Below are 10,000 nucleotides of genomic sequence, written 5' to 3'. Positions count from 1 at the left end.
TATATATGGATGTACTACTCATTGTATATTTTGTATGAGAAAACTGAAGAATTATATTTTCTTTTTTCAAATCAAATAATACTGAGGAATGTCTAGCATAAAAGAAAAATATATTTTTCCTTAATCTAGAATTGCCTCTTATTAATGATGTGTGATAAAAGAATTGTTGTAAAATTTATGGAACTTCAGAACAAAAGTATTATCCATTATATTGAACAATAAATAATGTTCAATTAACATTGTTTTATACAACCTCAACTCATATGGGACTACCCCCTGAATTTAAGCATATTAATTAGGGGAGGAAAAGAAACTAACAAGGATTTTCTTAGTAGCGGCGAGCGAAAAGAAATCAGTTCAGCACTAAGTCACTTTGTCTATATGGCAAATGTGAGATGCAGTGTACGGAACATCAACATTCTAGTATGAGAAGTTAACGATTTAAGTCCTTCTTAAATGAGGCCATTTACCCATAGAGGGTGCCAGGCCCGTATAACGTTAATGATTACTAGATGGTGTTTCCAAAGAGTCGTGTTGCTTGATAGTGCAGCACTAAGTGGGTGGTAAACTCCATCTAAAACTAAATATAACCATGAGACCGATAGTAAACAAGTACCGTGAGGGAAAGTTGAAAAGAACTCTGAATAGAGAGTTAAATAGTACGTGAAACTGCTTAGAGGTTAAGCCCGATGAACCTGAATATCCGTTATGGAAAATTCATCATTAGAATTGTAATATTTTAAACAATATTATAATAATAGTGTGCATTTTTTCCATATAAGGACATTGTAATCTATTAGCATAAATATTTATCATAAAATTATGTCTGATTGCTTATTTGAATTATATGCTTGGCATTTTAACATAAAATAAAAGATATAAATTTGATAAAGTGCTGATAGATTTATATGATTACAGTGCGTTAATTTTTCGGAATTATATAATGGCATAATTATCATTGATATTTGTGTTTATTATATGCATTTGTATGATTAACAATGCGAAAGATTCAGGATACCTTCGGGACCCGTCTTGAAACACGGACCAAGGAGTCTAACATATGTGCAAGTTATTGGGATATAAACCTAATAGCGTAATTAACTTGACTATTAATGGGATTAGTTTTTTAACTATTTATAGTTAATTAACGCAATCCCGGGGCGCTCTATATAGTTATGTATAATAATATTTATATTATTTATGCCTCTAACTGGAACGTACCTTGAGCATATATGCTGTGACCCGAAAGATGGTGAACTATACTTGATCAGGTTGAAGTCAGGGGAAACCCTGATGGAAGACCGAAACAGTTCTGACGTGCAAATCGATTGTCAGAATTGAGTATAGGGGCGAAAGACCAATCGAACCATCTAGTAGCTGGTTCCTTCCGAAGTTTCCCTCAGGATAGCTGGTGCATTTAACTGTTGTATAAAATAATCTTATCTGGTAAAGCGAATGATTAGAGGCCTTAGGGTCGAAACGATCTTAACCTATTCTCAAACTTTAAATGGGTAAGAACCTTAACTTTCTTGATATGAAGTTTAAGGTTATGATATAATGTGCCCAGTGGGCCACTTTTGGTAAGCAGAACTGGCGCTGTGGGATGAACCAAACGTAATGTTACGGTGCCCAAATTAACAACTCATACAGAAACCATGAAAGGCGTTGGTTGCTTAAAACAGCAGGACGGTGATCATGGAAGTCGAAATCCGCTAAGGAGTGTGTAACAACTCACCTGCCGAAGCAACTAGCCCTTAAAATGGATGGCGCTTAAGTTGTATACCTATACATTACCGCTAAAGTAGATGGTTTATATTACTTGTAATATAAATTTTGAAACTTTAGTGAGTAGGAAGGTACAATGGTGTGCATAGAAGTGTTTGGCGTAAGCCTGCATGGAGCCGCTATTGGTACAGATCTTGGTGGTAGTAGCAAATAATCGAATGAGACCTTGGAGGACTGAAGTGGAGAAGGGTTTCGTGTGAACAGTGGTTGATCACGAGTTAGTCGGTCCTAAGTTCAAGGCGAAAGCCGAAAATTTTCAAGTAAAGAAAAATCTAAATATATTTGTCATCTAACCGATTTTTATACACTTGAATAATTTTGAACGAAAGGGAATACGGTTCCAATTCCGTAACCTGTTGAGTATCCGTTTGTTATTAAATATGGGCCTCGTGCTCATCCTGGCAACAGGAACGACCATAAAGAAGCCGTCGAGAGGTATCGGAAGAGTTTTCTTTTCTGTTTTATAGCCGTACTACCATGGAAGTCTTTCGCAGAGAGATATGGTAGATGGGCTAGAAGAGCATGACATATACTGTTGTGTCGATATTTTCTCCTCGGACCTTGAAAATTTATGGTGGGGACACGCAAACTTCTCAACAGGCCGTACCAATATCCGCAGCTGGTCTCCAAGGTGAAGAGTCTCTAGTCGATAGAATAATGTAGGTAAGGGAAGTCGGCAAATTAGATCCGTAACTTCGGGATAAGGATTGGCTCTGAAGATTGAGATAGTCGGGCTTGATTGGGAAACAATAACATGGTTTATGTGCTCGTTCTGGGTAAATAAAGTTTCTATCATTTATGGTAGTTTCTTGTTCCCCGGATAGTTTAGTTACGTAGCCAATTGTGGAACTTTCTTGCTAAAATTTTTAAGAATACTAGTTGGGCTACCAATTAGTTCTTTTAAATTATAACGATTATCAATTAACAATCAATTCAGAACTGGCACGGACTTGGGGAATCCGACTGTCTAATTAAAACAAAGCATTGTGATGGCCCTAGCGGGTGTTGACACAATGTGATTTCTGCCCAGTGCTCTGAATGTCAAAGTGAAGAAATTCAAGTAAGCGCGGGTCAACGGCGGGAGTAACTATGACTCTCTTAAGGTAGCCAAATGCCTCGTCATCTAATTAGTGACGCGCATGAATGGATTAACGAGATTCCTACTGTCCCTATATTGAACATTGTGTTGTGATGGGGCTACCAACCCTTAACTGTTTTGGAGTTTAAATTGGAAGTGCCCTTCTGGTACGAGGCCTGACCGGAGGCTTTTAATCTGGTACCACGGGTAACCAGGAGCCCACGGAACTTGTTCCGTCCTGGTTAGTTGGTGCGGCCCTTCGGGGAGTATCGTGGTGGTTGTGGTTTAACACCCAAATGCGGGTAGAGCATCGCTCGACGTGGAGTTGCGTCATACAACCGGGTTCCGTGACCCAGATTACGGAAGAGGCTTAGATAGTCCTCGTGCCAAACCAAGGTAGAAGTCACAACCAAACAGTCGTGTCTTTAATTGGTACCTGCGGAATTGTTCCAAGGGGGCGGTGATTGACGCTTGAATTAATCCTATACTAGGAACCGTGAGATTAAGCCATCGCGGCAGGTGCTCACGTTAAGCCACTGACTTTCATGTCCCTATCTACTTGGCTCGGCTGCTGAGACATGGGAGCATGTTCTCTGTGAGTGCACAAGGTATGCAGATTTTCGAGATCTGAGGGGGATGGGTATAAGTGAGGTTAGTGGCGGGTTTGACGTAAGTCAATCACTCTCCACTAGTGATAGGGTTAGAAGAATGAGTGAGTTTGCTAGAGCTGCATTTTCCAGGCGACGTTTGCAATTGCAGGAAGGAATTGTATGAATGATGATGGATGGTAGATGTGAGAATGTGGGGGTACGAATGTGGGGGTGTTTCTGAATGGTAATTTTTGTTGAACATTGTGTTGTGATGGGGCTACCAACCCTTAACTGTTTTGGAGTTTAAATTGGAAGTGCCCTTCTGGTACGAGGCCTGACCGGAGGCTTTTAATCTGGTACCACGGGTAACCAGGAGCCCACGGAACTTGTTCCGTCCTGGTTAGTTGGTGCGGCCCTTCGGGGAGTATCGTGGTGGTTGTGGTTTAACACCCAAATGCGGGTAGAGCATCGCTCGACGTGGAGTTGCGTCATACAACCGGGTTCCGTGACCCAGATTACGGAAGAGGCTTAGATAGTCCTCGTGCCAAACCAAGGTAGAAGTCACAACCAAACAGTCGTGTCTTTAATTGGTACCTGCGGAATTGTTCCAAGGGGGCGGTGATTGACGCTTGAATTAATCCTATACTAGGAACCGTGAGATTAAGCCATCGCGGCAGGTGCTCACGTTAAGCCCACTGACTTTCATGTCCCTATCTACTATCTAGCGAAACCACAGCCAAGGGAACGGGCTTGGAATAATTAGCGGGGAAAGAAGACCCTTTTGAGCTTGACTCTAATCTGGCAGTGTAAGGAGACATAAGAGGTGTAGAATAAGTGGGAGATATTAGACTTCGGTTTGGTATCGACAATGAAATACCACTACTCTTATTGTTTCCTTACTTACTTGATTAAATGGAACGTGTATCATTTCCTAGCCATTATACGGATATAATTATTATGTCTTATGGTATTGGGTTTTGATGCAAGCTTCTTGATCAAAGTATCACGAGTTTGTTATATAATCGCAAACAAATTCTTTAATGAGAGAATGCATTTATGTATTATTGATTTAAAAATTTGGTATAACTCCAATTACTCAGGTATGATCCAATTCAAGGACATTGCCAGGTAGGGAGTTTGACTGGGGCGGTACATCTCTCAAATAATAACGGAGGTGTCCCAAGGCCAGCTCAGTGCGGACAGAAACCACACATAGAGCAAAAGGGCAAATGCTGACTTGATCTCGGTGTTCAGTACACACAGGGACAGCAAAAGCTCGGCCTATCGATCCTTTTGGTTTAAAGAGTTTTTAACAAGAGGTGTCAGAAAAGTTACCATAGGGATAACTGGCTTGTGGCGGCCAAGCGTTCATAGCGACGTCGCTTTTTGATCCTTCGATGTCGGCTCTTCCTATCATTGTGAAGCAAAATTCACCAAGCGTTGGATTGTTCACCCATGCAAGGGAACGTGAGCTGGGTTTAGACCGTCGTGAGACAGGTTAGTTTTACCCTACTAATGACAAAACGTTGTTGCGACAGCATTCCTGCGTAGTACGAGAGGAACCGCAGGTACGGACCAATGGCACAATACTTGTTCGAGCGAACAGTGGTATGACGCTACGTCCGTTGGATTATGCCTGAACGCCTCTAAGGTCGTATCCGTGCTGGACTGCAATGATAAATAAGGGGCAATTTGCATTGTATGGCTTCTAAACCATTAAAAGTTTTTAATTTGTTTTATTAACGACAATGGATGTGATGCCAATGTTATTTATAACATAGTAAATTGGGAGGATCTTCGATCACCTGATGCCGCGCTAGTTATATTTTAAAACATTATTTAATACAATGTCAAAGCCTAGAATCAATTGTAAACGACTTTTGTAACAGGCAAGGTGTTGTAAGTGGTTGAGCAGCTGCCATACTGCGATCCACTGAAGCTTATCCTTTGCTTGATGATTCGAAAAAAAGTAACACTAGACGAACATAATTCGTATAATTGGGTTATACATTCGCTTAAAATATATTATCAAATTATTATAATTGTTATATATTTATTGATGTTTGTATGCCTACTCTACGAAATTTGTTCATCTACGTTGCTTTCAATTAAATTTTATATGTAGCATAGAACAATATATATATATTCAATACTTAAAACAATATTGATATATATATTTATGAAAATATGGAATTTGACGGATGGAATATATAAAAATATATATACACAATATCTATATTGAAACTTCAATAATTATTGAGGAGAGCAAATAACAAAGAATAATATGTATATATATACAATACTTAAAGCCGTATTGATATATATGTATTTATATATACATGAAATTTTGGAATTGACGGATGGAATATATAAAAATATATATACACAATATCTATAATGAAACTTCAACAATTATTGAGGTGAGCATATAACATAGAATAATATATGTATATACAATACTTAAAGCCGTATTGATATATATATATATATATATATATATATGGAATTGACGGATGGAATATATAAAATATATATATACGCATACCTGAATTAAAACTTCAATTATTATTGAGGAGAGTATATAGAATAGAATAATATTTATATATACAATAAACACTTAAGGCAATATTGATATATATATATATATATATATATATATATATATATGAAATTATGGAATTGACGGATGGGAATATATAATATATATATATATATACATAGCTAATTAAGACTTCAATTATTACTTAGGAGAGCGTATAACATACAACAATATTTATATACACAATATACTTAAGGCAATATTGTATGTGAAATTATGGAATTGACGGATGGAATATATAAAAATTTATATAAACAATACCTATATTAAAACTTCAATAATTATTGAAGAGGGGAGCATATAACGTAGAACAATATTTACAACTATACAATATTTTGAAATTTTTGGATGAACAAAAATATATAAAATTGTTACCAGTATTAAAACTTCAATTATTTTTTAGGAAAGCATAGAACAATATATATATATATATATATATATATATATATATGTATATATAACATATAATGCAATATTGAAATATATAATACATACACATACAGGAAAATATGGAATTGACGGATGGAAATCATCAAATACAGAAGAAACAGAATACTTACATTTTTTTATTCCTATTCTTATTAGCCTCTTCTAAAACATATTTAAATTTTATATGATACGTGATACAGAAATTTTGCTTGGATGTGAAGAAATGTATATCTTAATATTAATAATACAAAAATTGAAGACTATTCTGTAACATACATAATTAAATTGTAACTTAAACAACATTAAACTGTATATATAATAATAATAATATAACAATTTGACATTTCAAAAATACATTGGAAAATAATTGTGACTATGAAATTTTTATATATTGTATATTGATATATGATTATTAATATACAAATAAAATTATAAATGACATTAATCTTTATATATTATATATAACCTTTATCAACTTATATAAAATTATATTGAATTGTTATAAAAATAGTACATGAAAACGTTAAAATGAATGGAAGTATTTTGAAAAAATATCGCCATTATAGATGATGTGTCAAAAAACCTATATAGGGAGTGCTGTCGCGCAAGGCATGTCATATGAAAAATTTTAAATACGGTAAATTCATATGACTGTGGAGTGTTGCCTTGCCGGCATGTCAATTATGTTTATATAAGGAGAATAATGAAGTTATAAAAGTGTATTATTAAATTAGTACATGAAGATATTAAGGTGAATGGTAGCATTTGGAAAAAATATCGCCATTATAGATGATGTGTCAAAAAACCTATATAGGGAGTGGTGTCGCGCAAGGCATGTCATATGAAAAATTTTAAATACGGTAAATTCATATGACTGTGGAGTGTTGACTTGCCGGCATAAGTCAATTATGTTTATATAAGAAGAATAATGAAGTTATAAAAGTGTTTTGGCAAAAATATCGCCATTATAGATGATGTGTCAAAAAACCTATATAGGGAGTGGTGTCGCGCAAGGCATGTCATATGAAAAATTTTAAATACGGTAAATTCATATGACTGTGGAGTGTTGACTTGCCGGCATAAGTCAATTATGTTTATATAAGAAGAATAATGAAGTTATAAAAGTGTATTATTAAATTAGTACATGAAGACATTAAGGTGAATGGTAGCATTTGGAAAAAATATCGCCATTATAGATGATGTGTCAAAAAACCTATATAGGGAGTGGTGTCGCGCAAGGCATGTCATATGAAAAATTTTAAATACGGTAAATTCATATGACTGTGGAGTGTTGACTTGCCGGCATAAGTCAATTATGTTTATATAAGGAGAATAATGAAGTTATAAAAGTGTATTATTAAATTAGTACATGAAGACATTAAGGTGAATGGTAGCATTTGGAAAAAATATCGCCATTATAGATGATGTGTCAAAAAACCTATATAGGGAGTGGTGTCGCGCAAGGCATGTCATATGAAAAATTTTAAATACGGTAAATTCATATGACTGTGGAGTGTTGACTTGCCGGCATAAGTCAATTATGTTTATATAAGAAGAATAATGAAGTTATAAAAGTGTATTATTAAATTAGTACATGAAGACATTAAGGTGAATGGTAGCATTTGGAAAAAATATCGCCATTATAGATGATGTGTCAAAAAACCTATATAGGGAGTGGTGTCGCGCAAGGCATGTCATATGAAAAATTTTAAATACGGTAAATTCATATGACTGTGGAGTGTTGCCTTGCCGGCATAAGTCAATTATGTTTATATAAGGAGAATAATGAAGTTATAAAAGTGTATTATTAAATTAGTACATGAAGACATTAAGGTGAATGGTAGCATTTGGAAAAAATATCGCCATTATAGATGATGTGTCAAAAAACCTATATAGGGAGTGGTGTCGCGCAAGGCATGTCATATGAAAAATTTTAAATACGGTAAATTCATATGACTGTGGAGTGTTGACTTGCCGGCATAAGTCAATTATGTTTATATAAGAAGAATAATGAAGTTATAAAAGTGTATTATTAAATTAGTACATGAAGACATTAAGGTGAATGGTAGCATTTGGAAAAAATATCGCCATTATAGATGATGTAAGTTGAACTGGTGGACAGTTACCCGAGCGGAGTGCAAAGGTAGTCGCAGTTGACTTGTCACCATTGACTGTAATGTTCCATCGCTTTTGCCAGTCGTTGACGAGGTTCAATTGCATCTGCATCAGTGAGCTAGCTTCGCCAGGTGATTTCGAGATGGTGAAAATGCCGTGTCATCGGCGTACGTGGCAACGCGCACGTTTGGGTTCCCAGTGACGGGCAAGTCAGCTGTGTACACGTTATAGAGCAGCGGACCCAGAACACTTCCTTGAGGGACGCCAGCATGAATGTGTTTGGTGTTGGACACTGTATCCCCACATTTAACTCGGAATGTTCGGTTCTCCAGATATGAAGCCAGAAACAAGAAGTAGGCGTGTGGGAGGTTACCCTTGAGCTTTTGCAGGAGTCCAGGATGCCAAACTCTGTCAAAGGCTTGTTTGACATCGAGGAATACGGCGTAGCAATATTTTTTCTCCTCAAATGCGTCGAGGATAGTTTGAACAACTCTGTGGCATTGTTCCGGGGTTCCGTGACAGCGCCTGAAGCCAAATTGGTGATCCGGGATCAGACCGGCCTCGTCCAATACTGGCAAAACTCTACTCAAAAATACTCTTTCTAGTATCTTTGAGAGCGCTGGCAGTAAACTAATCGGGCGATAGGAGGCCAGATTATCTTCAGGTTTACCAGGCTTAGGTATCATTACTACTTGTGCACTTTTCCATTGCGCTGGGAAGTAGCCGATTTCCATGCATTTGTTATATATTTTGGAGATGAACGAGATGCTTCTTTGCGGTAGTAGCTTTAATGCCATTGCATTGATACCATCATCGCCTGGGGCTTTTTTGTTGTTTAGCGCAGTTATGTATTCCGCTATCTCCTCTTCATGTACCGGTGGAATCGTTTCCGTTCCTTCGGGCGGTACACTTAGCTGGTGTGCAGTTTCGGATGCTTCTTCTGACGTGCACCTGCTGAAAGGGGTGAACACAGTTTCTAAGTGCTCGGCGAAGGCATTGGCTCTGTCAGATTCTGTTCTACACCAACTGCCATCAGTTTTTCTTACTGGGTTGATTCTTTTCTGTGGCCTTTTAATGTGCTTGGTTACTTGCCACAGATTGTGTTGTGGGTCGTTAGGGGCAAGCTGCGTAAGAAAACTATCTAGGGCATCTTTTCTCAGAATCTTGAGTGTCTCTTTCAGTTCCTTGGTGATTCTATTTAGGACTGTCTTGTCCCTCGGATTCCTGGACAGGAACCAGACCCGCCTCAGTCGCCTTTTTTCAGCAAGCAGCTCGGCCACTTGTTGTGACCAGAGGTGAACGTCTCTATTTTCAACTCTGGGCCGGCTTGAGAGTCTTGGCGCCGCATGTGACGCCGCATTGTGGATATGAGTTGTTAGCTCTGTGACTGCCGCTTCGATGTCC

The 10,000-nt window shown here is 37.2% G+C and overlaps 1 pseudogene; it reads left to right on the top strand.

Annotated features, from left to right (window-relative positions):
- The first annotated feature begins 249 nt into the window (after window positions 1–249).
- LOC116650224 (large subunit ribosomal RNA) lies at window positions 250–5,416 on the top strand (annotated as a pseudogene).
- The last annotated feature ends 4,584 nt before the right edge of the window (window positions 5,417–10,000 follow it).

The sequence above is a fragment of the Drosophila virilis genome, unplaced genomic scaffold (assembly GCF_030788295.1).
Source record: "Drosophila virilis strain 15010-1051.87 unplaced genomic scaffold, Dvir_AGI_RSII-ME tig00002302, whole genome shotgun sequence".
Taxonomy (NCBI): Eukaryota; Metazoa; Arthropoda; class Insecta; order Diptera; family Drosophilidae; genus Drosophila; species Drosophila virilis.
The sequence above is the reverse complement of the archived record's forward strand: the minus strand, read 5'-3'. Positions and strand labels throughout refer to the sequence as shown.